The sequence below is a fragment of the Carassius gibelio genome, chromosome B24 (assembly GCF_023724105.1).
Source record: "Carassius gibelio isolate Cgi1373 ecotype wild population from Czech Republic chromosome B24, carGib1.2-hapl.c, whole genome shotgun sequence".
NCBI classification, from domain to species: Eukaryota; Metazoa; Chordata; class Actinopteri; order Cypriniformes; family Cyprinidae; genus Carassius; species Carassius gibelio.
In genome coordinates this window covers 23,312,364-23,339,918 of record NC_068419.1, presented here as the reverse complement: position 1 = coordinate 23,339,918, position 27,555 = coordinate 23,312,364, and the positions used below count along the sequence as shown (strand labels likewise).

Here is a 27,555-nt window from a genome sequence, read left to right as displayed (position 1 = left end):
CGTAGTCAGCCAGACGATGAACATTATTAATACCCAGACAGCACACATACGTTGTGCCGATGTCGAGCCGACCTACAAAATTCCATCGGGACGATATCGCTCAGGGAGCGTTTGCTAATAGGCAAGATGTCTCGGCGACGTCGGCCTCTGATCGGAAATGCTCTCCGGCCGATGCTGGGACGATACATCCCGGCCGCTCTGCGTAGACGCGGTTCACCGGCGTTTTGCTCATCGTTACGGACCACCCGCGGCTACCGCCGCTGGTTTATAATAAAACAATACACACCACTCTCAAGAACAGACGCAACTTTATTAATATTTTCATTTATTTCATATTACATGTACAAATACAATAACATTTACCAGATGCTTTGATCAAAAGTGGATAATTCGGGATTATTTGTAGTCTTTTGAACATTAACCATGATTTTACTACAGCTTTTGCAGTAAAACCATAGTAAAAACAAAAATAACCATTACTACAGTACTTGCATGGTTAAATGTTGTATGAGTATAGCACCTTTTGACAATACTTATTTCAAAGTAGGTTTACAGGAAATGCATGTTTCAAGGTTACAGTTTAAAAAGCCAGAGATGACTGAGACTCACTGGGAAGACCATCTAGTTCATAATAAAAAGTCATGTGTTCAGTGCTGTCAGCATCGCATGCAAACTTTATGCCAAGAACTTTTTAAAAAGTTACATAAACACAAAATAAAACCAGGTTAACAATAATTAAGGGTAACACTTTAGAATAAGGTTCCATTAGTTAATGTTAGTTAACTACTTTCGTTAACATGAACTAAGCAAGAACAATCCTTCTACAGCATTTATAAGTCTTAGTTCATGTTAATTTCAACATTTACTAATGCATTATTTAAATCAAAAGTTGTGCTTGTTAACATTAGTTAATGCACTGTGAATTACCATGAACTAACAATGAATAACTGTATTTTCATTAACTAACATTAACGAAGATGAATAAATACAGTAATAAATGTATTATTCATTGTTTGTTCATGTTAATTAATACATTAACTAACATTAACTAATGGAACCTTATTCTAAAGTGTTTCCTAATTAAGCAATTAAAATGTTTTAAATTGCATGATAAAAGTTCAAAAATATTTTCTGATAAAATCTTACTAAACAAGTCTAGTTTTGTATTCAGTTAACATTAACATTATCTTTCAACATTTTTAAAGTGATGCTTACAAATAAAAGGGGACATGTAGGTCCACATAACTCAGAGAGTAAATATTGTTCATTTACAGATATAAGAGACGTTACAATAAAGCAGTTTGAAAATCATCAAATTTACCCTTATAGGCAAAATAAGGATAATAATTGTTTTGTGTGTTCATGTACAGTTGTCGTCTGTAGTCTTTGTGAGCGTTGGTGTCATCTGAAGTCTTCAAAAGTGAGTTTGGATTCAGTCTGGAGCTGCTGTAATCTCTAGAAACCTTGGGATGGCGATCCTGAGATAGAAACAGGAAATAAAAAGGAGAAAGTTTAGAATAGCTGCTGCTGTTCATATTATTTCAGACAAAATATTATTTATTTAATCACATATAACTGGAGTGCATGGTTATTAGATGTGTTGTGTGAATACTAAACTATGTATTTTAATTTAATTTAAACAACAAAAAAAAAAAAGTGTGTCCGAGCCCCAAATATTATTTGGAAGGCTATTTTCAAAGTAAAATACCAATAGGTTTTACTTCCTTTAGTGGACTTTGATAAATTCTTGGTATTAGAATTTAGTGACCTCACTACAGGCCATGCACCATAGATGCTGCTGCCTCAATTTGAGCTTATTTTGCTATATATATATATATATATCTGATTTAATCACAAGTAGGTTATAAACACACATCCACTTCCAATTCACCAATCAATAAACAAAAATCGACACACTGCCACTAATGCTCTCAAAAATCAGTTTATTGATGAAGTGTTTCACGTGATCCCTGTAAATGTATTATTTGTGGAACAGGCATCTCTTTAGAATGGAATATACATTTCAGTAGGTGGAACATTATATTTGTAATTTATAATTTATACTACCGTTAAAAAGTTTGGGGTCAGTACGATTTTTTTTTTTTACATCTTGGAGAAAAATTTCTTCTGCTCACCAAGGCTGCCTTTATTTGATCAAAAGCAAGTAAAACAACTGTAATATTGTGAAATATTACAATTTAACACAACAGTTTCTACGTGAATATATTGTGAAATGTAATTTATTTCTGTGATCTAAGCTAATTTTTATTACTCCAGTCTACAGTGTCACATGATCCTTCAGAAATCATTCTGATTTGCTGCTCAATAAACATTTTCAATTATTATCACTGTCTTATCAATTATCAAAAGTTAAAACAGACATTTCTGTTTCAAACACTGTACTGTTTTAAAACTTTATTCATCAAAGAATCCTGAAAAAATGAAGGAACACAGCGGTTTTCAACACTGATAATAGTCAGAAATGTTTCTTCAGAAGCAAATCAGAATATAAGAATGATTTCTGTAGATCATGTGACACTGAAGACAGGAGTAATGATGCTGAAAATACAGCTTTACCATCACAGGAATAAATGACTTCTCTAAATATATTCAAATAGAAAACTTATTTTAAATTGTAGTGAACTGTTTTCATTTCATATATTAAACTGTGGTTGCCATAAAAGACTTTCAAAAACACAAAAAAAACCATACCTTCCCAAACTTATGAAACAGTTGTGCATGTTCAAGTTTGTACTTACTAGTCCTGCAGTTTATAGCATCTTTGAGATGTTGTCTGACAGCAGCGGTGGGCCGTCAGGGTGAGCAGGGCTCTGCTGGCCCTATAAAAAACAAAATTGTGTGAAAAATGCTTTTACAGACTATTTAGTTATCATTTACATTTGTGTAATGTTCACACATTGCTTGTGATTATTTTAGTTGAGGTTGACCTGGAATATCCTACATTACAAAAAGTCTATGGCCAGCACTACAGATGGTTCTACCCTTTTGATGAAAGAAGTCACATCTGATTTGTTACAAGCATTAGTGACAGAATCATCAGCCAATCAAATTTTGACATTCAATGACAGCACGCCCTCTATAAATCGGTATCGGCCAGTGTGGTCCAAACTAGCTATCAGTATTGGAAAAATCCACTATCGGTTGATCTCTAGTTGATAATAATGTAGTTGATAATACAAGACCAAATCAATACCGGTGGCTACTGGTGATACATTGAGGTCTAATGAAGCGAAATGATCGGTATTTAGGAGAAAATGAACACTACTTACAACAGTATTACCTTTAATCCATAGCCTGGGCAACCAGCTGTCAGCACGTTCACAACTGTCTGTAGAAACTCTCTATAGAACGTGACTTCTTTGTCGCATGACAACAGATGCACGGGCGAGATACTGGAGCTGATGACGCTGTTTGCCGGCGCAGCATCGTGATGTCTATCAGCCATCGGCGATGGACGATGGCATCGTCAATCAGGCCAACCCTAACCAGGATGACATAATTAAACAATTGTACACAACTGTTGTACACAGTTTTTATAATTTATTAGCTAAACAAATGCACAGCTTCCACCAATAAAAAAAAATAGTTAAAGCAAGAGTACAGCACCAACTACTGTTACCCGGATGAGCCTGTGTTAGTACATTTTACAGGTTTTTATCCAGGGATACATGCATCGGAATGTCACAACTGACCAATCAGAATCAAGTACCCACAGAGCCATGTAATAAAAGTAATTAGCTAATGGTAAACTAAACATTTACAAAACATGACTATGTGTTCATAAATGATTAATAAGTGATGTTAATATTTTTATCTATGTTCTGTAGATTAAGTTATAAATAACTTACAAAGCTTTCTGCACCCACAATCTAAAGTGTAAACTACTCATCAGTTGTAAATGTAAACTTTCCGGTTACAGGTTGGTTGATTTTGTGTGTGTTGGTGTGTGTGTGTGTGTGTGTGTATATATATATATATATATGTGTTTATGTATGTATATATATATATACACGCACACACAACTGGAAACCACAAAGTTTGTAAAACATTTACAACTGATGAGTAGTTTACACCTTAGATTGGGGGGTGCAGAAAGCTTTGTAAATGATTTATAATGTTCAGTGAGATAATAGTACAATGTTGACATTTCAATGATTTATAAGTGATTCATAATATATTAACTACTAACTATTAACCATTAAGGATCTGTTTGATTTTTTTCATGATGTTATTTTTTTTAAGATTGCTTATGAAAGATGTGTAAATCATAGCATATTACTTAATCATTAGTGAATGTATATTCATGTCACTTGTAAATTATTTATAACTTAATCTACAGAACATAGATAAAAATATTAACATCATTTATTTCTATGAACACAGTCATGTTTTGTAAATAATTAGTTAATCTTAATCTAATTACTTGTAAATGACTTTTAAAATGAATTTACAAAAAGTACACAAATTATTAGTATATCACTTATTAGGCGCTTATGAATGTTTTGTAAATGATTAGTTCATCATTAACTACTCACTTAAAAGTGACTTACAACTGAACTTTATTATAAATTGTTACCAAAAAGTCACCCACACCTTGGAAGACCTGAGGGAAAGTAAATTAACAGCAAATTTTCATTTTGGGGTGAACTATCCCTTTAACCCACACTAATCTAGCCTACTGCTGAAGTTGTTGATCAGCCCCGTCATTGTTGTTGAGAGCCTGTGTGGGGCATAATATGTGCATTAAGGGGCGGTCACACTGCACTTTTCGTTCCACTGACTTCCATTCATACACATGCGAATGCGTCAGACCGGAAACCCAGGCTCATGCGAAAATTTTCGCATTTCGCTGCGTTCGAAAGTTCAAGTTTGGTGAACTTTGACCTGCGAATTCGCATCACGTGAAGTCGTGGGACCAGTAGATGATCAATACGTCACTGCGTGAGCTCTCTGTACAGAAATTAAAAAATGAAGTGCTAATTTTAGCCGTAGTGCAGCATCCTATTTTATATAATACATATTTAAAAGATAATTTAAAAAGAAGCTGCATGGTTCGCAGTGTCAATGGAAACAGGAACAGATGGCACATTTGAATGAGGACACGTTCTATATTTTTTTATTGTTTAGTGTGTATATTTATAGAGAGAGAGAGAGACAGAGTGCAATATAATAAGACGCTTTCGACACTATCGCCAAAGACACAGTAAAAGCACAGATTAACCCATGTTGTGATGAGGGGAAACCGTTATATCTTGCTCCCGCCCATATTCGCAGTGGCGTCCAAAATAATTTTGCACGTTCAAAGGCTAGTGTGACCGCACCTTTACACATATGGCTGCGTTAGCTGTAACAGAGATGTGTAAGATGTGTACAGGTATCTAACAGTTGTTTACTGAAGGCCCTGACTGAAACCCCACGGTACTCACTGTCTGACAGCAGGTTCACTCAGACTCTGATCGTCATCACTGAAGAGTCCAGGAACAAAACAAGCAATCTGACACAGAGTCAACAATATTTACTCTGCAGTTCCAGGTTCATTAGAAGGAAACAAGCTAGAGTAGAGGTGAAATGGAGATAAAAGACAGAATAATATATAACAATTATAATAATATGTAATATACATATTCTACTACTAAAAATATAATCTTAAAATAACACAATCTATATTTTTAGTTTTAGCTTGAGTGTGACTTACGTCATGATGTCAGGGACTTCTTAAAATTGGTGAAATGTATTCTGAAAAAGGCATATTCATGTATTTCATGAGCTTCTTCAGTTCACCTGTATTTCTAAGTCAGTATCTCCCTTCATAAATGTTGAAATCTTGGAGCTTCACTTCTGTTCTGTAGAGTTTCTTTCTGTCCTCCTGTAATCACAGAACAATTTGTATTAATATCTGTTTATCATGAAATATCAAAACTAATGTGAACTTGATATCAGCCGATTACACTCTCACTGTAAGTGACGTCATCGATTCAGTAAATCAGCCTTTTCCAATAACATACTGACAAATCACCAGCAAAACATTCACAGAGCCATCAAAATATCTCATACACACACGAAGATTTGATTAAAAGCCCAGAGTTTCATCAACAAGAGCTCAATCTATAGAGTTAGCCTACCTGAAAACTGCTAAAATGCTAACGGAACCGCTAAACCGTTTCTATAAAATAAATTTAATTGAAACATGTCAATAACAAGCAAGAAACGTGTCAGGAACATTTGTAAGTAATATTTGTGTGATTTTAGCGACTAAACTTACCTAAAACAGTGTAAACCGCAGCGAGAGAAGGAGATTACTGTTTGCCAGTAACGGTTTTTGTGTTGACGCCCCGTTTCCATGGCAACTCTGCTCCCCACTCGCGCAGAACTCACCGCACACACAGCATTTACACAAACAAACATCTAGAGTTAAAACATTACATTTATAATGTACAGTCTCGTTCAATAATCATTCAATAATTAATTTAAAAATCATTTTGTTTTAATCAAATCGAAGATTTGATTAAAAGCCCAGAGTTTCATCAACAAGAGCTCAGTCTATAGAGTTAGCCTAACGTTACCTGAAAACTGCTAAAATGATAACGGACTTTTCCGAAGACACTAAACCGTTTCTATAAAATAAATTTAATTGAAACATGTCAATAACAAGTAAGAAACGCGTCAGGAACATTTGTATGTAATATTTGTGTGATTTTAGACACTAAACTTACCTAAAACAGTGTAAACCGCAGCGAGAGACGGAGATTACTGTTTGCCAGTAACGTTAACGGTTTTTGTGTTGACGCCCCGTTTCCATGGCAACTCTGCTCCCCGCTCGCGCAGGACTCACCGCACACACAGCATTCACACAAACAAACATCTAGAGTTAAAGCATTACATTTATAATGTACAGTCTCATTCAATAATACATTTAAAAATCATTTTGTAGTTCAGAAGCAACAGCAACAATAGCTCACCATATTATTTCACCGGATTATTTCTGGAAGCCTGTAAAAGAGTGAAAAATACGGTGAAAAAGCAGTCAGGACTTCTCTTTAATAATCCGCTTTTACATTTTCCCTCCGAGAAACTTCTGAAAACGCATTAAGGCGTTAACATTAATGTTAAAAAATCGCTGAAAATGAGCCAGACTCTTTAGCTGCCCATAGACTGTATAAACGCAGTACCTTTTCAGTGTCACAGAATTAACAAAGTAGTATTTTTTGTCTAATTGAGCTGAAGTGAAATCGTAACGTTACCTCAGAGCCACAGATGTCGCTGGGATTATCCTCTTCTCTCTCTCTGGGTGGCTAAAAGAGACGAATACTGGGCACGCGCACACAGATAAGCGCGGCATCGGCCCGCGGTCGTGAACCAACTCAGGGCCGACGACTGATGAGCTGGAGAACAGAGCACTGACCAAATGATATCGGCCTCCGCCAGGCCGATGTTTTATAGATGTTTTAGGTATAGAGGCCGACGTTTCGATATTGGGCCGACGTCGGCCAGACGTACATGTGCTGTCTGGGATATTATTAATAATTATTATATGATGCAGTCACACTGATAGCAATATTTGTTAGTTCTGTTTGTTGATTATGGGCTATAAAATATTACGTTTCTATCGTTAATAACTATGAACAGGATTACCGCTAGCAACTGGAGGCTTTAGCTAAAGTTAAGCAAAACAAGCAAAAAAGGCATGCACTGAAGGAGTATGACACATCATGACATAAGACTGATGTCGCACACAACGTAGCAATGCATTATCCTCACGAACAAATATTATGTCTGATTATGTTTACATACGGCAGTGTACCATTACGACATTCTTCATGAATAAAATTGACGTCTGATGTTTGTATACATTAGGTTATAGAACAAAAACGTCAAGACATATGTATTCGTGAAGGATGTTTGTTATGTATTAACGAGACAAAACACCAGCAAATGTCATCAACATACTTTACTCAGATAAACACATACGTCATCACATCAACACATCACATGACTTAAATACTTGTTCCCAAAAGTCGGGAACCAATAAGATGCCAGACATCAACCACGTAATTACAAATACACATGATCCCAATACACCACATCACCTCCCCCTTTAACATTAACACAGCATAACACCATACATGAATGAATTCCTACTTGGTCTCTAAATCATTGTGGTAATTTAATAATTTTATAATAATTAATAATTTAAGGGAAGTCATGGCCTAATGGTTAGAGAGTCGGACTCTCAATCAGTGCCCTTGAGCAAGGCATCGAAACCCCAACTGCTCCCCATGCACCGCAGCATAAATGGCTGCCCACTGCTCCAGGTGTGTGTTCACACTGTGTGTGTGTGTGTGTGCACTTTGGATGGGATAAATGCAGAGCACAAATTCTGAATATGGGTCACCATACTACATACTAATAGTCCATTTAGAATGTCACAGACCCACTGGTAGTAATGGGAAGTTCGATTTTTTTCCGCGAACCGGTTCTTTCGGACGGTTCGATTCAATAAACCGGTTGAAAAAACCGGTTCATCGGTTATTTCACGCTCGACGTAATGACGTCATTGGCGATGACGTAATGGCGTCACGTCTATCAAACATTCAAATATATAAAGTCAGTAATCATAACTTTAGTCAGTTAAAACCTCATAATCATGAAAAGTTTACGTTTGAGTTTTGCAACAACACCTAAATACAGTAACAGCAATAATGTGCATATGAGAATTTAAGTCTTCAAGATATAAAGTAAATAAATTAGGTGTCATCAGCGCAGAAACCATGATCCACTTACTAAACATAATCCATTGCTATGTATTTGTTATTAAATGAACTTACGTTTCGCCAGATTGCCCTTCATCCAAGCCCTCGAAATACCCGCGCTCATAATATTACTAGTACAGAATCAGAATCAATCACCAAAAGAATCCCTTCGGTTCAGACATGCTGTGAGTCAGTTGGCTTCACGCTGAATCGCGCATGCGCAGTATCATCAGTTCATCGGTTCTCAATTCGGACGCGTCCGACAGAAACGATTCTCGGTTGAGTGTACTGATGATCCAAAAACCGATGCAACCGGTTCTTGACTCGAGAATCGCTCTAACCGGCACGTGCTGCAGTTCAGTGTCATCAGCTGCTCTACTCGTATTCATGTTCTGTTTACTACAAACTCTATTTGTGAATGTCATCATTAACTATAAATACAGTACAGATATCTCATAAATCATCCCTTATTCCTATTAAACATAAGAGTCTTTAGAGTCTTAATTATTGTCCAAATTCCCTGAAAACCCATTTGGCCTATACATTATATACAATATACAGATTGGAAACATTAATCTAAAAAAAATAATAATAAAAAAAATCAAAATAAAATATAGTTATTTTATCACACTTTCCGATGTTTAACAAAATACTTACAAAATTACACGCATGCGCAATATCATCAGTTCATCGGTTCTCAATTCGGACGCGTCCGACAGAAACGATTCTCGGTTGAGTGTACTGGTGATCCGAAAACCGAAGCAACCGGTTCTTGACTCGAGAACAAGAATCAGCTCATCGGTTCTCAAATCGGACGCGTCCGACAGAAACGATTCTCGGTTGAGTGTACTGGTGATCCGAAAACCGAAGCAACCTGTTCTTGACTCGAGAACGAGAACTGCTCCAGCAGTGGGCGTATTTGTTCATTATCTGGCTCGGCTCGGTGTTCATCTTCAGTTCGGTCTTCACAGCATTTCAGTCAGTGTACTGTTTGAGTAAATGGATTACCCCGGGATATTGGTTTATTCTGACTCAGAGGGAGTGTCAGTCACGTTAAAAAAGTTAACAGCTTAAGTAATTTGTGGATTTATGCTTATTGGAGACGTGAACCGTTTCAAACGATTCAGTTCGATTTGGTGAACTGGTTCAACCGGTTCACTAAGAAGAACCGGTTAAATTGAACGATTCGTTCACGAATCGGCCATCACTACCCACTGGGCTTGCAAGCCGGGATTCAAGTGGTTCAACTGGTAACACAGACTCACATACAGCTGTTGGTGATTCAGCTAACCTCAAATCTGCACTGCTTGTTTCAGATGTCTCATCTTCAGGCTTTTGAGTCTCTACAGAACTGTTTGACCTCAGTTGTTCATAATAAGTCTCAGAGGATGAATGGCGTGTCTCAGTTGATCACCATATCGTCTATAAACCGTGGACGATGATGGATCACACACCTTATAAGATACAGGCCCAGTCTGCTGCACAACCACTCCAGGTAACTGGATCTCCTCCCTCTGTACTCTGAAATAAAACAGAATCATCCATAGCAAAAGATCTTTCCCGTGCCTGATAATCATGCAGATTTTTCTGCAAGTATTGTTTCCTGCAAACAGCTTCATGAATGTTTGGTTTTAGGAAATCCAACCTGGTGCGAATATGTCTCTTCAGAAATAGGACATAGGTCAGACGGTGACTTACCTGTGGTACAATTTGGGGTGGTACTATAGCACAACACAAATAAAGATATTTTATCATCAATGCACATTTGTTCATTCCTCCGTTTGTTTCATGCCCACCTTAAATGTTTGGACGTATCTCTCAGCCAACCCATTTGTTGCTGGGTGTCTGGGTGCAGCAGTAGTATGCAAAATGCCATTCTGCTTCACAAATCTTTGAAATTCATCAGAAGTAAAAGTAGCTGCATTGTCTGTCACTATTTGTTCAGGTAATCCATATGCTGAAAACAATCTCTTCAGTCTTGTAATTGTAGCTTGAGAGGTAATTTGTGACAAGCGAAAAACTTCTAACCATTTGGAATAAGCATCCACTATGATCATGAACATATTATTCAGGAATGGATCAGATAAATCTGTATGCAATCGTCTCCAGCACTCACTTTCTAATTAAGAAATGTCCCAGAAAGAAGTGGGGCATTCACAACTTCTAAAAGATCTGCTTCTAAACAGTTAAGCACACTTTTGAAAAAAGATGTGGGAAGTGTATCAAGATAGCAGGTTCACGATTTTAGGTGCTGCTCTATTACTTCCAAAGTTTTGCTATCAGTTGCTTCAAAAGTAGACAAAGTATCTATTTGATATTGTGGCCAAATCTGTCTGACCTCTGCATTGCTTGAGGGTGTGCCAATTGCCTTCCTGATGATCTTCTAAGAAAAGAAGGAAGCAAACTCATTGCATTTGCTGTCTGAGAGCATTTCACTGGGAATCTGACTCAGGGGGTTTGTCAGTCACTCAACAGTGGCAAAAAGAGTACAAGTGTTTTTTTAAGTTATTGGTTATAAGGTTTGAGAATAAATCGGTTTGGCTTTTCTGTATTGTCTTTTCAAAGTTTGAACTGCTGTTGATCTTCTCCAAACTGATTTCTATGGGGGGCCATACAAGCCATAAATCATTCTGGCACTCTCACACACATACATTCTCCATTCACATATGCATTTCTACTCTCAAACATACATTATCCATTCACATACATACATTTCTACTCTCACACACATACATTCTCCATTTACATACATACATTTCTACTCTCACACAGATACATTCTCCATTCACGTACATAACATTTATACTCTCACACACATACATTCTCCATTCACATACATGCATTTCTACTCTCACACATACATTATCCATTCACATACATACATTTCTACTCTCATACACATACATTCTCCATTTACATACATACATTTCTACTCTCACACAGATACATTCTCCATTCACAAACATAACATTTCTACTCTCACACACATACATTCTCCATTCACATACATACATTTCTACTCTCATACACATACATTCTCCTTTCACATACATACATTTCTACTCTCACACACACACACTTACATTCTCCTTTCACATACATACATTTCTACTCTCACACATATACACTCTCCTTACACATACATATATACTTGCTTTCACACACTTACATTCTCCTTTCACATACATACATTTCTACTCTCACACACATACACTCTCCTTACACATACATATATATTTATACCTTTTTTTGGTATCCATTATTTCCTGTTTAAGCAGGAAGTCACTCTCAGACCAGGAAATACATGTGCAAGACCTGCTCAGCTCTTCCTCACAATTTTACAGTTATGCTATTCAAAGTCATCCTGTTTTCTTTTCAAGCACATATTTAAAGTTTTTAACTTGAACATATCATTATGTAACCTATGTGTTCTACAGATCTGTGTACAAGTTCTAAGACACTGATTTTGATCATATTAACAGGGCTTAATGCTAAAGACATTTTCTACTGGTGCGGTACGGCCAGTGGCAAACTTTTCACAGGACTTGCCACAATCAATCAATCAATCAATCAATAAGATGTAATGTTTTCATTGTTGACTGTAACACTGTATTGTAATATATAATAACCATTTTGCACAAACAGGTACAATAGTTCAAAGATAAAACTGAAATAAACCAGGCTTTTTCAGGTTTAAAACATGCAGCGTAAATGTGGAAATCCTTCAAAGATTTGCGCCCTCTGTAGGACTGCCGACTAGTCAAGCTTAAAGCGTCATGGCAGACCATTGAAGTCGACTAGTTGACTTAACAATTTGTCGGAGCAACCCCTAATGTCTGTGCATGTGTGTCTTTCTCTGTGTATATATTAGCATGTTTATTGAGTATTAATATAATAGTTGAACCATTTAATTTTTGTGTGCATGTATCGGTGAGTGTCATGATCTGGTATTTGAACTGCCGTTAATTCACCACACAGACTTTCACTCTACACAGGCCAATCACTGTCAGCTGTTCAGGTGAACACTGGCCAGGTATGGACACTACAAAAATACTATTCGCCATTAAAGGTCCCATGACATGGATTATTTCCTTTTCTTTAAATGCTTTTTAATGTTTCCTTATAGGCTAGTGACAAATGGTCAAAAAGTGCTTTAGTTTTTGAGATACGCCTACCGGAGGTAGAACTAAAGCCAACAATGTTTTTCCTCACCTCTAAGGTCTCATATATGAAATGGATTCTTGGCTAAAAATATTTTACAGCTAAGATTGTTAAATTAACAGATATTGTTATACACCCCAAAACCAATAAAGGACTAAAATATAGCCTGTCCGTATGGGAGTTAAGGCATATAAACTAATGCAGATCAATCACACAAGCTCTGAGAGCTTTGAAACTTGACATGTTTGTAGTCAGGAAGTTGATTTAACTACTAGAAAAGACTGGATGTGAATATACTGATGTATGAAATAAATAGAGACATGTAAACACATATCTAAAATAAGCGGACATGCACAAATGTAATATCTATGCAGAATGTTTTCATTTACTTTGTGCTTGCTTTGCCTGGGATTATCATAGAAACACATATGATGGATTGTTGAAAAGGTGGCGTTGTGCTGAATCCAGCAATACCAAATATGTAAATATATGACAAAGAGTAGTGTTCTGTCACTCAATGTATGAGGACCCAAAATGAAAGAACACTGGACAAAATGTATTTTAAATGTCTACTTTTACTAGGCAAGGCAAGGCAAGGCAAGTTTATTTATATAGCACATTTCGTACACAATGGTAATTCAAAGTGCTTTACATAAAATAAAGTAAAATAATCATGAAGAAAAATAAAAACAAAAATAAAGACAAGCAATTTTAAAACTTTTAAAATGACGAAAAAAATCTAACTAAAATTAATTTAAAAACAGTTAGAAAATGATTTTACATAAAAAAACAGTGCACAGTGCTCATTCAAAAATGCACAGCTAAACAGGTGAGTTTTAAGTCTAGATTTTAATGTGACTAGTGTTTTAGCACATCTGATCTCTTCTGGAAGCTGATTCCAACTGCGGGCAGCATAGTAACTAAAGGCGGACTCCCCTTGTTTTGTGTGAACCCTTGGTATTTCTAACTGACTCGATCCTAGTGATCTGAGTGCTCTGTTAGGTATATATTTAGTGAGCGTATCTGCAATATATTTCGGTCCTAGGTCATTTAGTGACTAATATACGAGTAAAAGTACTTTAAAATCAATCCGAAATGTAACTGGAATCCAGTGTAAGGACCTGAGGACTGGTGTGATATGCTCAGATATCCTGGTTCTAGTCAGAATCCTGGCAGCAGCGTTCTGCATGAGCTGCAGCTGTCTAATGGTCTTTTTGGGAAGGCCGGTGAGGAGCCCATTACAATAGTCCACCCTGCTGGTGATAAAGGCATGAACAAGTTTCTCCAAGTCTTGGCTGGAAACAAAACCTCTAATTCTTGCAATGTTTTTGAGAAGATAGTATGCTGATTTAGTTACTGCTTTGACATGACTACTGAAACTCAGACCAGTCTCCAGAATCCAACCTGGTCTCACAGAATTCCGTGAAATGTCCACGGGTCCTTAACTCAAAATCCGTGAAGCCATCACGGAATTGCCCCAAATTCCGTGACCCGGCCACGGATATTTCTCCAACGCAAGTCAATGACACTGACCTCCCGTGATCCACACACGGAAACCCGTTTCAATGACGGAGTACAGAACTCGCTGAACGGACGTGCTTTCTCATTTGGAAACGCAACATTTGAAGTATTTGTTTATTTTCCAATATCAAATGCCATAATGACATTAACCAGACAGCTGTTGTAGTTATTGCATTGTCCTGTCATCATAAAAATTACGTTTGTTTCAGTTACAAAAGTCCCGTGTGACCTCCACAACCTGACCTCACTCACTTGTTTAGGAACTTACAAGCTTTTCGTCGACACTGTTGCAATGGCATGTAATTAACTTGGCATTTTTTCTCGTCTTGTCATCATAAAATCCAGTTTGATGGCGTTTTACACACATTTTGGCTATAGTCAGAACTAAAATCTGTGATAGGAGCACGGAGTGAGTCTGTGCTTAGATCACGGATAACTCTAACGCAAGTCAATGACACTCATCTTCCGTGGTCCACACACGGATCGTTTCAGTGATGGAGTACAGACCTCACTCAATGGACGTGCTATCTCATCTGGAAACGCAACATTTGAAGTATTTATTTTTTTCAACACCAAATACCATGACCAACCTGACTGTTATTGTAACTATTGCATTGTCCTGCCATCATACAGATTCACTTTGATTCTGTTAGCCTAACTAAAATCTGTGATACGAGCACGGAGTGAGTCTGTGCTGAGATCACGGATAACTCTAACGCAAGTCAATGACACTCATCTTCCGTGGTCCACACACGGAAACCCAGTCTCACGGCAGTTCGTGATTTTGTCACGTAATTTAATCTATTTATTCGTGGCAGGCACACGTTTATTTCCTTATTTTCATGATTGCAGCACGTTTTTTTTAAACTAATGCATTTCAAATGGAGGCATCTTTCGTGCATCAGCACAATATTTTCTGATTAATTATTATTATTATTATTTAATTTTTCACAGGACAACAGAAAAAACTCACTGAAACTTGAAAAAAAATCGGAGCTTAACTTACTGTACAAAACTGAGCAACATACTGTATTGCTGGTGACAAAAACACATTAAAACTTTTTTAGCTGTAAAATACGCAATGGTTCTTTTTTTACTTTTTCATTGATTTTTATTTTTTTCATAGGCCTAGATTTAATTTTTTTTAATTACAGAATTCAATATCAAGTCCTTGACACATAACTGTAACACATTTTCATATTAAGAAACAATTTAGTTTAAATAAAAAGAACAAGAGATATCTAAAAATAAATAAATTATTTATTAGCGATAGGCCTACAGATTTTTTTTTTTTTTTTTTTTTTTTACTTTAGACTCTAAAGTTAAAAGTTTTTATTAAGGCTATTGTAAAGGCTTCTTAAAAATGATGTCGCTGATGAGCCTCTGATCGCTGTCAGATTCTGTGATATGAATGTCCGCTAATGGGTTTAGAATGAGCCCCGCTCGGCCCGTGTTCTGGCTTACTGTAATATTTCACCTGTAATAAGACCGAAATAATATAATTAAAATAAAGAAATGAATGAATACATGATAACATCTAAATAAATGTTGATAGATTTAGCGTTATAGTTTTAAAAATATTAATAAACAGCAAATCAACACAGAAAGACCTAAATAATAATAATACATAATTAATAAACAGCGCCGCCCCTCCCACTACGCGCATCACGCGCTGTGCGTCAACCCCAAAGCGTCAAAAACTGAAGCGTGGTCAAGCGCCTCTAGCGTCACTGACATGAGATGTTTATCGCTTTGAAATCACGTTCAAGAAGTCTCATTCAGCACACATCGCGATACTTTCCATCAGTTTGCAAGAGCCGCAGGTTGGGTGAGTTATACAGTCTATGGTGAGTAGTAGTAAATATGCTCTTTTAATGCCTGTCCTAAAACGTATTCTGTCTTCTTTATTAATCAGATGAGCGCCTTATGTTTACTCTCTGTATTACATTGGTCATCCGAGGCTGTCTTTGAGTTTCATTGAGTTTATCTAAATGAACACAGCTGCTAACTGGTTAAACTCTATCGGTCACGTGACGTGACGTGACGTGCCACAGACCTGGGATCCGTTTTATATTCATTTCAGGTTCAAAGATGTAAGTTGTATTTGTAGTAAAATCATGGTAACCATGACACCTACAAAAGTAGGTAAAACCCAGTAAACAAGACATTTACCATGTTTTTTTTTTTGTTTTGTTTTTTTACCACAGTAACTGTAGCTTTACTGTAGTATAGTAATAGCACATTAATCACCAAATTAACTATAGTTGTACCACTGTAATGGTAGTGTTTTAATGTGCTTTTATATGACTTATTTCACAGTAATCACATTTACTGTACCATGCTTGTAATACCTTTTTAATGTAAAAAAAAAAAAAAAAAAAAAAAAAACATTTTTCCCATCTTGCAGTTCAATTCATATTTGTTTATATCTTAAATATTTTGCTCACAGATCACTATTAACATTCTGTATATAATTCTGTTTTATTTTCTTTCCCCTTGTATTAATCTTTTAGCTGAAAAGACGTAAAGTAAGCAGTCACCCCAGTGGTGTTTGTGGAGAGGTATTCCTTCAGAAATGGAGAAGACAGAAAGCTGCAGAGGCAGGTTGGTCTGTGATAGTTTGTCCCTTTTATCAAACATTCCTGTTGTTATCATTTGCACAGCATTTTGTTGTTTCTTAAACTGTTGTACGGTCCAAATACCCACACTTGCCATCTTTGCACATTTCCTTTATTTGGCCCAAGTGAGCATGAAGATCACAATGTGTGTCGATCTTAACATGACAAAGTTCGTTTCAACTTTGTATTTTAAAAGAAACTTCTAAATGTCTTTTCAATAGTCCCTAATAATACATTTTAATGCGCTTTTCTAGAACCCAAAGCGCTAAAATTAGCGCCCTATTAACCCTATTAAAGATGACAATTTATTTTGTGGTGCTTCTAATTAAGTGATAAAAAGAAGTTACAAATGATGTACAAAATAAATATACTTTTCTGTGCACCAAGAAACATGCAACACTTTGTTTTACTACTAAATTAGTCTCAATTTCTAATTATTATAATTAATATTTCACAAACATTGGAAAGTTGCGTGACCTCTTGTTAAACCCCTGCAAAAAGTCTCACATTAATTCCAAAACATGATGCATGATGGGATACACTAAGCGTTGTATAGCGCTCCGGAGCAGTATTGGAGAGGTTTAGTGTGTGTTAAGGACACCGTGCTTTGGCATTATTAAGACCGGGGACAGTCTCATAGTCACGTACACACACTCTCAAGTGAATAAGACCTCAAGTGTGGGTAACTGGAAAGGGGAAAAGTCTTTAAAATGATCCCTAAATACAGTCACACGTCAAAGTCTTAATAATTCACTAATTCAATTTAACACTTGTATGATATTGTACAAGCCCCTGGACAATCTAATCTGACACTATCACAATATTGGAAAATCAGTTGCCCCACACAGTCAGAAAGTTTATATTGTTCATTGGCTTCTCATTAAATTACTTCAAATAAGCCCCATCAGTTCATGTTCCCACTATACGTGATCTCCATGACTAGATATTGCTATTAATGACTTGCTTTTAATAATGGATGCATTTAACATTTAATTATACAGCATCTTTGCAGATTATGCTTTCATGGTCTAAAAAAAACACAGTAATGTTGCATTTAATTACATAATATTTCTATCCTTTCTGTCTTACAGGATTGTTTCCAGATAACACTGTAGTTCTCCGTCATGCACAAGGACTCACCTCTTTAACTCCCCCCCCCCCCCACCCACCCACACACACACACACACACACACACACAGAGAAATGGTTCCTGGATCAGTGACTCAAGACTTTGCAGTGGTTTGATTTCTGCAGAAGATGTAACTTTGTTTTAATTAACCTTATAATGAATACATTGTGACCTTCCAGCAACCCATATACTGTACTGTATACAGAACCAGTGATGACAACAATAGTTAAAAAATAGCATTTATAATATTGATAAAGCATTGTGTTCTCTTTGTCAAGCTTCATACAGTAAACTTTACTTCTGGTGCTTTTATCATAAAAAAGCTTCAGTTCTCATCAGGAGTTTTAGTAAAGGACATATTCATGCACAGCAATCCCCTAGTTCCAGTCATGAAGTGAATGATGTTATTGTTAAAGTTATATTTCTGCATTTTTATGTAGCAGGTGTTTGTTTTCCTGAACACTTTATCTTTCTTCCATTGTTCGGACAATCAGTGTTTACGTGATGCTCTGCTGATTGAATTTTATAGATGATATTGCACACTTGACATGCATGTCTTCATGATGTTATTTTGTGAGTTTGAAACATTAAGTGTTGTATCACTTTTTGGTCAATAGAATCTTTTAAGAAAATGTATAGTTTTACGGTGTTCTCTGAAAGATATATACCATATTTATAATGTTTTGTTTTTTTAATAAAAGAATTTGCACACTGAAAAATGTTAACGTTTACAACATAACTGCCTTTTTTTTCTTCATAGTTTTATTCTTTAAAACGAGCTTGGTGACAGTGCAGTAATATGCGCACTTTGTCTTTAAATGAGTTTTACATATCTATAAATACTGGAAAACTCTTACAAAATTATGTATGTTCATTATGCTTTATTTCAGTTTTTATTCCTAGAGATTAATTGGTAAAGCAAGGCAAATCACAGAAACAAATTTAAATAATTTAATAACTTAATAATTTCACTCTTTACTTTTTATTAGTAAATGCTCTTGTCTTTGGTCAGGAAAAAATTTATCTTTTAAATTGAATGAAATGAATCTATTGGTTAGATAAGATACAACTGTGACTGTGCAGTTCACATCACGTGTTGTACACACACATGTACACATCGATATTGCCAAATTGTTGTCAAGCTGAATAACAATAATTTCTGTATTTGCATTATTGTTGGAAGAAGGTGTTGACGTTAATAAAACACTATCTAATAGGTGGCAAATTTAATTTATTGTTAACCAATCTATCCCTTTAGCCGAAAAACGGAAAACAGCGTTCATGAATGACAATAAATGGTTAAGGAAGTGTGATGACGCTGCTCAGCTTTGATGTCATTGGCTGTGAATGTCCCTTGTCATCGCAGGACTGTCTGTGGTTGGATTATCTTTTAACCCATATTAAACAGCGGATCATGTTACAAAAGTATGTTTTGCTGCTATTATCACATTAGTAAATATATTAAGTCAACATTGGGTGTTTCTATGTTGAGAAAAATCACCTTTTTACCGAGATCCTAACACTAACCCTAAGAATAACTTCAATGAACTACAAAAAACAGCGCCTAGTATTCCCTTTCCATAGATAGAACGATGGAGGCTTATGGTTAATGTAGTTTAAAAAGTTTTATTAACGAAATGAAATAAATAATATATTGAATGGTAAACTAGACATATAAATATGTTCACTGTGTAAACCACTATGATATATTTGAGAGGCATGGTGAAATTTAGTATTTTAGAGTATGCAATATGTAAAATGCCTTTATGCCACCTTTCCATTCATTTCTGAAAACTGTGCCCAACATTATTTTATCAGCATAGCATAAGTAGTAATCATGCTGATTTTCGCTTTGATATGTTAATTGGACTCTGATTTACAGCCTTTTGAAATGTACAGTTTTTGGCTCTTCCGGGGGGTGCTACTGGGCCCCTGGGGGTCATATATGTATTCTCCTCATCATGGACAACAAACTGAGCTGAGTCACATTTATATCTGACAGTTTTCACAGTCCTCTGTTTTCTAATTCTTACATCATTGCTATTATACCTTTTGACAGGACATTGTGAGGCCATCTGATGAAACATGGAAAAATTATAAAGAAATGTTTTGATAATAAAAATAATAGATTATTTATTTGATTTTTGAAGTAAACATCAATAAATATAATGGATGAACCTGCAACAACATGCCATTATCTATTCCCCACTGTTAAGCAGTAATCAAGGACAATGTATACACATTGTGATACTTCACTATTACACAAGGACAAATTCATTCATATATATATTTATATATATATATATATATATATATATATATATATATATATATATTACTAATAACTAATTAGCAAAAATCAGTGTAAAAATGTCCTCTCACCCCTGTCTCTTGCTCCTCATGTGCTGGACATCGGTAATGTGTGTGCTCTTGGTTTTAATGCAGTACAAGATCCACGTTGATCACTCCTGCTACATTCTCAGTTATCCCTCAAGTGTTTGTAACTATAAAGCCCATGGCACCATCTTGTAATGCAAAATAATTAATCTCGTAACTCCCTTTCTTTCACAAAACAATTGGCATTTGTTACTAAATATAAACAATAATAACTTTCTGGTGTACTGATGTCCCAGATGTCATTAATCTGATCAAATATTTTTATGTCTTAAGTAAAAAATAATCCCAATAATGATTATGTAGTTTTTCCAAGTCTAAAATAAACACATATGAGCCTACCTAGTAAAATGATGTATTTACCAAGAATCTTCAGAACACAATATTCATCATATTCATTTTATTGAAGCATAGACTATAAAGATGATAAAGTAGCATCAAGACAAATAAGATTCAAGGAAAATAATTATTCATCATCAAAAATACAGATGAGTGATGAAATGTCCTTATAAGTCACAGTCCCATTCAGTCAACTGTGATACAGATCATGTGATACATATAAGACATTGGATACTGTTTCAGAAAATAATGATTCCCATCATCACATCTAAACTGGTTTCATCGTGATCTTCTGTCGTGTCTGGAAACAGTTTGTGGTTGATATCCAACACTGATGTGGTGTAGCTTGTTCTCAGCCAGAAGATTAGATTAGATTAGATTAGATTCAACTTTATTGTCATTATGCAGAGTACAAGTACAGAGCTAATGAAATGCAGTTAGCATCTAACCAGAAGTGCAAGAATATAGTGTTTTATATACATAAAAGTGCAGAGTAAGTAAAGCTATGATATACAGAATTTACAGTGGAGTTGCTATATACAATATTGATCAGAGTATATACAGAATATAAATATGAATTTAATGTAGGGATTGTATGTACATTATGAACAGAGCAAAGAAGAATTATATATACATTATGAATAGCAGGAACTTGAGAACAGTGGTAATAAATACAGTTGAATGAGTGTGCAAAAGTATAGTTTAACTTTTTTATTATATGCAAAATAATAGTAGTGCAATTATATTTATTGTAGAAATAGTTTACTGTGCTTGTACAGTAACAGCTTTAGACAGTTTATAGTGTAATGGATTTAACCATGTGCAGTCTGTGCAAAATATGAGTAGTGCAATACATGTATGTAAAGTACTGTGACCAGTGCAGTAAAAGAGCAGGTACTAGTTCGAGAGCGTAGGCTCCTGTAACGCCTGCCGGATGGAAGGAGGGTGAAAAGTCCATGGTTAGGGTGAGAGGCATCCTTGATGATGTTTCTTGCCCTACCCAGACAGCGCTTCTGATAAATGTTCTCTATGGAGGTTAACTGGGTGCAAGTGAGATCTCCCAGTCCTAAGATCCCAGACCTGGTCAAAGTGAAACAAACAATCCAGATGAAGTTGTTTACTGGACATAGAGCTCATCTTATGAGTAACTATGACCCTTGTAGTACTGTACACTTACCATTCTTCAAGCTGTTTTAAGATCTTTTGAGAAGCTTTTTCTCTGAAGACAATTTACCACATCCTCTTCTTTCACTCCTTTCAAGAGCATCACTTGGTCAAAACCCCTCATTTGGTTGATGAGATCATCTGTACAAAGTAAAATTGTTAAAATACTGCAATAAACAATTTCATTATGCAAGAATTTAGAAAAAGTTACAGAGGCAAAGGACTTGCCCATGAGACTCCATTAGCATGTGTACTTCTCAGAGACTCTAGAATTCATCTTTTGTTGCAGTAAATGTGTTTTCTTCCTCTAGAGTCTTTCTCCAGAGCTAATGACTTCTCTCACAAATGTGTTTTAGTCTGTGCAGTGTAAGGCTTTGCTCAAACCAATCAACTATCAATTCACAATTTATAACACAACATTCACAAAACAGTGAGATAATGTCAATTGGTGTTTATATCAATTAAACCACTTTTATGACACTTGTATGCTTTTAAGAATAACAGGTGGTGTTTTTTTTAAAACTTTAGATTAAAAATGTTCCAGTCAAACTTTGCTAACATGCTATAATTATTATAGCTGTATCAAATAAAATAAAATAAATATAAAAACATTGGAAAGAATAATTACGGCTGACATGACCAGTCCTGTGAGAGATCATCATAAAGTCCTGTAACACAGCATTGCTTCAACACACACATACCAGAGGACTTCTGTTTGCTTGAGCACAAGATGACCATCTTCATTTCTCATCCTGAGCAAATCATTTCCTTGGTCTTCCTTCTCTTCTGTGAAACAAGATAATCTTACTCTGTGTGCAATGAGCAATATTTCTCATTAAACATATAATTAAGTTAATTTAAAGTAAGATTCAGACCAGAGCATTTGATGAGTAAACAAATGTACCTGGGAAGAGCTGATCGTGGCAAGAGTCGCTGAGACTCAGTAATAGCTCTTTTAGTTTTTAGGAAGGTTTGTGAGGGTTGGCTCCCCAAAAACTTCTGAAAAAGAAGAACAGCATTATCTGCAAACAATCCTGTAAGACAGAAAGAAAGGAAATATTATTTCATTACATGCAACTTATACATTACTATATACTTTAACTTATACATTACTTACATACATTATTTTTTAGACCATGAAAGCATTAGTGAATTATTAAGACTTTGATGTGGGACTGTATTTAGGGATCATTTTAAAGACTTTTCCCCTTTCCAGATACCCACACTTGAGGTCTTATTCACTTGAGAGTGTGTGTACGTGACTATGAGACTGTCCCCGGTCTTAATAATGCCAAAGCACGGTGTCCTTAACACACACTAAACCTCTCCAATACTGCTCCGGAGCGCTATACAACGCTTAGTGTATCCCATCATGCATCATGTTTTGGAATTAATGTGAGACTTTTTGCAGGGGTTTAACAAGAGGTCACGCAACTTTCCAATGTTTGTGAAATATTAATTATAATAATTAGAAATTGAGACTAATTTAGTAGTAAAACAAAGTGTTGCATGTTTTCTTGGTGCACAGAAAAGTATATTTATTTTGTACATCATTTGTAACTTCTTTTTATCACTTAATTAGAAGCACCACAAAATAAATTGTCATCTTTAATAGGGTTAATAGGGCGCTAATTTTAGCGCTTTGGGTTCTAGAAAAGCGCATTAAAATGTATTATTAGGGACTATTGAAAAGACATTTAGAAGTTTCTTTTAAAATACAAAGTTGAAACGAACTTTGTCATGTTAAGATCGACACACATTGTGATCTTCATGCTCACTTGGGCCAAATAAAGGAAATGTGCAAAGATGGCAAGTGTGGGTATTTGGACCGTACAACAGTTTAAGAAACAACAAAATGCTGTGCAAATGATAACAACAGGAATGTTTGATAAAAGGGACAAACTATCACAGACCAACCTGCCTCTGCAGCTTTCTGTCTTCTCCATTTCTGAAGGAATACCTCTCCACAAACACCACTGGGGTGACTGCTTACTTTACGTCTTTTCAGCTAAAAGATTAATACAAGGGGAAAGAAAATAAAACAGAATTATATACAGAATGTTAATAGTGATCTGTGAGCAAAATATTTAAGATATAAACAAATATGAATTGAACTGCAAGATGGGAAAAATGTTTTTTTTTTTTTTTTTTTACATTAAAAAGGTATTACAAGCATGGTACAGTAAATGTGATTACTGTGAAATAAGTCATATAAAAGCACATTAAAACACTACCATTACAGTGGTACAACTATAGTTAATTTGGTGATTAATGTGCCATTACTATACTACAGTAAAGCTACAGTTACTGTGGTAAAAAAAAAAAAAAAAAAAAAAACATGGTAATTGTCTTGTTTACTGGGTTTTACCTACTTTTGTAGGTGTCATGGTTACCATGATTTTACTACAAATACAACTTACATCTTTGAACCTGAAATTAATATAAAACGGATCCCAGGTCTGTGGCACGTCACGTCACGTCACGTGACCGATAGAGTTTAACCAGTTAGCAGCAGTGTTCATTTAGTTAAACACAATGAAACTCAAAGACAGCCTCGGATGACCGATGTAATACAGAGAGTAAACATAAGGCGCTCATCTGATTAATAAAGAAGACAGAATACGTTTTAGGACAGGCATTAAAAGAGCATATTTACCACTACTCACCATAGACTGTATAACTCACCCAACCTGCGGCTCTTGCAAACTGATGGAAAGTATCGCGATGTGTGCTGAATGAGACTTCTTGAACGTGATTTCAAAGCGATAAACTATGGAAAGCCAAGTGGACCAGAAAACGTGTGCTTTTCAACGCCGTATTAATTTTAAAACGCCGTTTTCATAACGCCGCCAGGTGTTAAATAAGCGCCGTTACGCGATAAGTAAACGCCAGACGCCACCACGCGTTAAAATAACGCCACACGCCGACAGACGTTAAGTTAACGCGACAGGCCACTTAAGATGCAGATTTATTTACTCATCTACATGGATACACCTCTCATGGCTACAAGGACTCTACGGCAAGTCAGAGCATCCAGTTTGCAAGAGCGCGAAGATGGCAAGGATAGCCCTTACAATTATACATATAGCTTTTGTCTCATAAAGTTAAAACACGAATGAGTGCAAATTTGGAAAATATTTTATTCAACAGTTAAATTAATACGAAAGTAATATTATTATTTTATTATTATATTATATTTTGAGTAGGCTATCATTTCAATTTAATAAATAGTTGGTGATAGTTTCACAAAAGTAGAAATTCTGTTTATTTACATTTACTCAACCCAATGATTCAGATGCAGTTTCTGTAACAAAAGTATAGCATGTGTAATTCTAAATTAAATATTAATATTTAAAGCTACATTTTGTTTTCTTTTTCAGATTTAACTCAATTAGGCTCTAAAATATCTTCTGAGGGTACTTTTTCTTCCTTTTTAAAAACATAATAACATATGATAAACTGAAATCATACTCAAAAGTAGTTACCTGATTTATTTTACAATAAAGCAATTACAAATATGGATATAGGGAATATAGTTATCGAATGACACAAATAAGTCCAAATTTGGAAATTATTACAATGGTTAAATAAATGAGAAAATGTATGGCAAGTCCTGACCTTTTGGATGTATTTAATTATAAATACCTTTGTAATCTATAATAACAGTACATTTGTTCATTCTTGAATATTAATATAGGTACCTGTAATTTTGGCCAAATTATATATACTTTGTTTGTGAATTTGCACATGCTATAATGTAAGCATCATTAATGACCCCTTTGTGTTTAATAAAAAAAATAAAAAAGATTGATTAGTGAAATGAAAGAATGATTTAATATAAAATGAGACTGATTATTAATTGTCTCCCATTGGCCTGATTAGCTTTGCCCTCAAAACCTTTCTTATTTAGTGGTACAGTATTGCATTATTTGTACATAATACACTTTGCATAAACGTTTGCAATTAGTTTTTTAAAAGGTAACGTTACAGTATCAAGGCCTCTATGCTTTTCTTTTTTTGATATTTCTTTGTTTAAGAACATAAATTAATAGGGCAATATTTGATTTTTTTTTTTTTTTTAGCTTTTTGATCCCATTTTCCATCTAATTTTTATTAAATTAGTAAAATACAATCCAGAAGAATAAGTTACCAGTCAAATGAAATCAGCATCAACATTTCAGCTTTGCAAGACACAGAACTCTGCTGTTGCATTAAGGATTATGCAGACTTTTTGAGAAGACTTGGAGGTGGCGTTAATGTATTTCATAAGAACGATGTAATGAAATTAATGTTTAAAATATAAAGTTTTGAAAATGGAAATATTAAACGATTTAAATGACTCATTTATACTTTCAAATGAAACTGAAACCGACAGTAGGTGGCAGCATGTCACTGCCTTACCAATGAATCACAAAGCAAATGACTCTCTTTATGAATGGGTGATGGGTAAATCATTGACTCGCTAGATTTGTTCTAAAATGCAGATTCATTCATAATCGTTGTTCAGAAACAGCTGTGTGTTTGTTTGGAGATGCACCGCGATCAGCTGTGACTTTGTTTGAATTTGTTTTTAAGAAATAGAGCAAATTAAGTGTTCCTGAAATTTAAGTCCATATGTTCAGGGGCGCCTGCAGGATTTCTTCCGAGGGAGTCATCTCTACACTGTTTGTTATGATGAATGACAATACTGCAGTCTGCTTTCACGATCTGAGGTGAACCAATAAACATTTACTGCCTTCATTCAATCCCCATACTCCATCTGTTTAATCTTATTTACTATCCTAATTGCATTATTATTATTATTATTATTATTATTCAGATTTGCCTTTGTTGTTGATGCTAATACAAAATATCAGGGGGGACTCCCATAAGTCTATTTTTAGTGGGGGTCAGCTCTGCAGTTCTGCTTAAATTCAGCTATGATTATCATTTCAGTTTATGTTTATAAATATATATATATATATATATATATATATATATATATATATATATATATATATATATATATATATATATATATATAAGAAAAATGATATTTAATTTAGAATTACATATGCTCTACTTTTGTTTCAGAAGCTGCATCGGAATCGTAATATATTTACAGACTAAAACAGTTTGGTTATCAGCATTCTTCAAAATATCTTCCTCAAACGCAATACAGGCATAAGGTTTGAAACAACATTAGGTTGAGTAAATGTAAATGTAAATAAACAGATTTTCTATTTTTGTGAAACTATCGCCAACTATTTATTAAATTGAAATGATAGCCTACTCAAAATATAATATAATAATACAATAATAATATTACTTTCTTATTAATTTAACTGTTGAATAAAATCTTTTCCAAATTTGCACTTATTCATGCCTGGGGTGATAACTTTATGAGACAAAAGCTATATGTAGAATTGTAAGGGCTAGCCATCTTCGCGCTCTTGCAAACTGGATGCTCTGACTTGCC

At 35.1% G+C, this 27,555-nt stretch overlaps 4 long non-coding RNA genes across 8 annotated transcripts; 2 read left to right on the top strand and 2 right to left on the bottom strand.

The window, feature by feature from the left end:
* Positions 1–291: 291 nt before the first annotated feature.
* LOC128013680 (uncharacterized) lies at positions 292–7,550 on the bottom strand. Of its 4 annotated transcripts, XR_008183373.1 has the most exons (11): positions 7,263–7,550; positions 6,981–7,011; positions 6,735–6,883; positions 6,585–6,635; positions 6,284–6,426; positions 6,144–6,184; positions 5,717–5,887; positions 5,448–5,573; positions 3,302–3,502; positions 2,760–2,840; positions 292–1,478 (listed from the first exon to the last, which is right to left on the bottom strand). It is a non-coding gene; the product is annotated as an uncharacterized LOC128013680 (long non-coding RNA). The 4 variants fall into 4 exon arrangements; XR_008183374.1 differs by having other exon boundaries at positions 3,291–3,502; positions 6,284–6,635; XR_008183372.1 differs by having other exon boundaries at positions 6,284–6,635.
* A 2,498-nt stretch (positions 7,551–10,048) lies between these two features.
* LOC128013175 (uncharacterized) lies at positions 10,049–10,529 on the top strand. Its single transcript, XR_008183259.1, has 2 exons — positions 10,049–10,266; positions 10,407–10,529. It is a non-coding gene; the product is annotated as an uncharacterized LOC128013175 (long non-coding RNA).
* A 5,226-nt stretch (positions 10,530–15,755) lies between these two features.
* LOC128013428 (uncharacterized) lies at positions 15,756–18,242 on the top strand. 2 transcript variants are annotated; one of them, XR_008183310.1, is made up of 3 exons: positions 15,756–16,300; positions 16,967–17,057; positions 18,163–18,242. It is a non-coding gene; the product is annotated as an uncharacterized LOC128013428 (long non-coding RNA). The 2 variants fall into 2 exon arrangements; XR_008183311.1 differs by lacking the exon at positions 15,756–16,300 and adding an exon at positions 16,444–16,546.
* Positions 18,243–21,629: 3,387 nt separating this feature from the next.
* Positions 21,630–24,600, bottom strand: LOC128013411 (uncharacterized). Its single transcript, XR_008183306.1, has 6 exons — positions 24,518–24,600; positions 24,015–24,105; positions 23,002–23,131; positions 22,799–22,883; positions 22,111–22,238; positions 21,630–22,013 (listed from the first exon to the last, which is right to left on the bottom strand). It is a non-coding gene; the product is annotated as an uncharacterized LOC128013411 (long non-coding RNA).
* Between the last annotated feature and the right edge of the window lie 2,955 nt (positions 24,601–27,555).